Source organism: Delphinapterus leucas, chromosome 14 (genome assembly GCF_059928025.1).
Source record: "Delphinapterus leucas isolate spDelLeu-1000000601 "Yukka" chromosome 14, BTC_Dleu_Yukka2, whole genome shotgun sequence".
Classification (NCBI taxonomy): domain Eukaryota; kingdom Metazoa; phylum Chordata; class Mammalia; order Artiodactyla; family Monodontidae; genus Delphinapterus; species Delphinapterus leucas.
This window is the reverse complement of record NC_143142.1, coordinates 81,646,481-81,648,147: the sequence shown is the minus strand read 5'-3', so window position 1 is coordinate 81,648,147 and position 1,667 is coordinate 81,646,481. Positions and strand designations below refer to the sequence as shown.

The 1,667-nt window shown below is 35.4% G+C and overlaps 1 pseudogene; it reads right to left on the bottom strand.

The window, feature by feature from the left end:
- Positions 1-624: 624 nt before the first annotated feature.
- Positions 625-735, bottom strand: LOC115803019 (U4 spliceosomal RNA; annotated as a pseudogene).
- Between the last annotated feature and the right edge of the window lie 932 nt (positions 736-1,667).

The following is a 1,667-nucleotide window of genomic DNA, read 5'->3' as shown; positions in this document are numbered from 1 at the left end:
TAGTTAAATTCAATACAATTTCAATTAGAATTCCAACAGTGCTTTTCTGAATAGGAAAAAAAATGTTCATTTGTTCCACTGTATTTGTTGAATACACATGCCATACCTGGCATTATTCTTGTCCTTAAGCTTGCAGAGGAAACAAAGCGTACACTCTCATGGTGTTTATTGTCTGTGAGAGGAGAAATTCATTTTAAAACTACAAAATGTAAGGTCAGGTAGGGGTAAGTGATACGAGGAAGAAAAGGTGCTAAAAAGTATTAGATTTTATTCCATACATGGCGTTCTGGAACCATCTCTCTGAGGAAGTGACACCTAAATCAAGACATGAGTGAAGTATGTAAATACTAAATAAAAGCTCCGTAAATACATGGAGGAAAAGAATTATAAGCAGTTAGTGCCAATACCTGAGGTAAAAAACAAAACAAAACGAAACAAAACTGTGTGTTTTAAGAACAGCAAGGAGGTCACGGTAGTTAAAGCAGAATCAGAAAAGCACTGTCAGAATTTAATTGAAATTGTGTTGAATTTAACTATTGAGTTTTGGAATAATTTACATTATATGATTTTAAGTTTTCACATTCATGGAATGTTTTTTCATTTGTTGACACCTTTTTTTTTTCATAGTAGTTTTTACTTTTATAAATGTCCAGGACTCTGTAAATGTATTTCTATTAGCAATAATCACGCCTCGGATAAACCTCATTGGCTACAATACTGCCACTGCGCAAAGCTGTAAATGTATTTCTAACTACATCATAATTTATGCTCTCGGTGTGATGGACTATTTTTCTCATCTTTATTTTATATCCAGTCACTTAATAAAATACTTAAGTTTAATAAATTCTAATTATCTTGGGAATTTTTAAGTATAAAATCAAAACATTAGAAAAATTATTGTCTACTTAATGTTTATAATTGTTATCACGTTACTTTTGTTACAGTATTCTAGATAATATTTAATAATGGTAATCAGACCATGTCAACCTATTCCCAAATAGATACTTTATTTTATTTTTTCTTTTATTTTATCTTTACATATTTTCTATTGCTTGAGGCATTTTTCCACTCAATATTTTAAGCTTAACCCTGGGGTTTTACAGTTACCCTCCTTTATTCCATAAATACCTAATGAAATTTTTAAATTGTGTAATTTTTTTTTAGTTCCAAAAGGAGCATTACTTTGTTCCAGGTGCTGCTTTGTTCTCCCTTTGTCTCTGTCTTGTGAGGGATGTGACTTAAGCGTTCTTGTATTTTCTTTTGATGGGCACATAGATCCTTTGTTTCCTCCTTGGGACTGAGGTCTGCCTGCCAGGAAACCACATAGAGAGTCAGGCCCATGAGTGGGGCTATGCTGTGGTCGCCCCTGTGTGCTGGCAGTTTTGCAGATAGCAGGTGGATGCCTCCACAGGATGTCTCTCTGTGGGTCAGGAGCACCTGAGAGGCAGTATTTGACGCCACATCCATAGACAGAGGCCAGGAAGAACAGGCAATGTCAGATTCCTCTAGGGATGGTGGTGGTCAAGGCATTTATTATGGGTCTCTGGGGGCCGATATCACCAAATGTCTCATTTCATTTCTTTCACCAGATGCTTCTTTCATATCCTTATTCAATCTAAATATCTGCACCTGCCCTTGCAGAGGTAGCCAGAGTTGTATTCATCTAG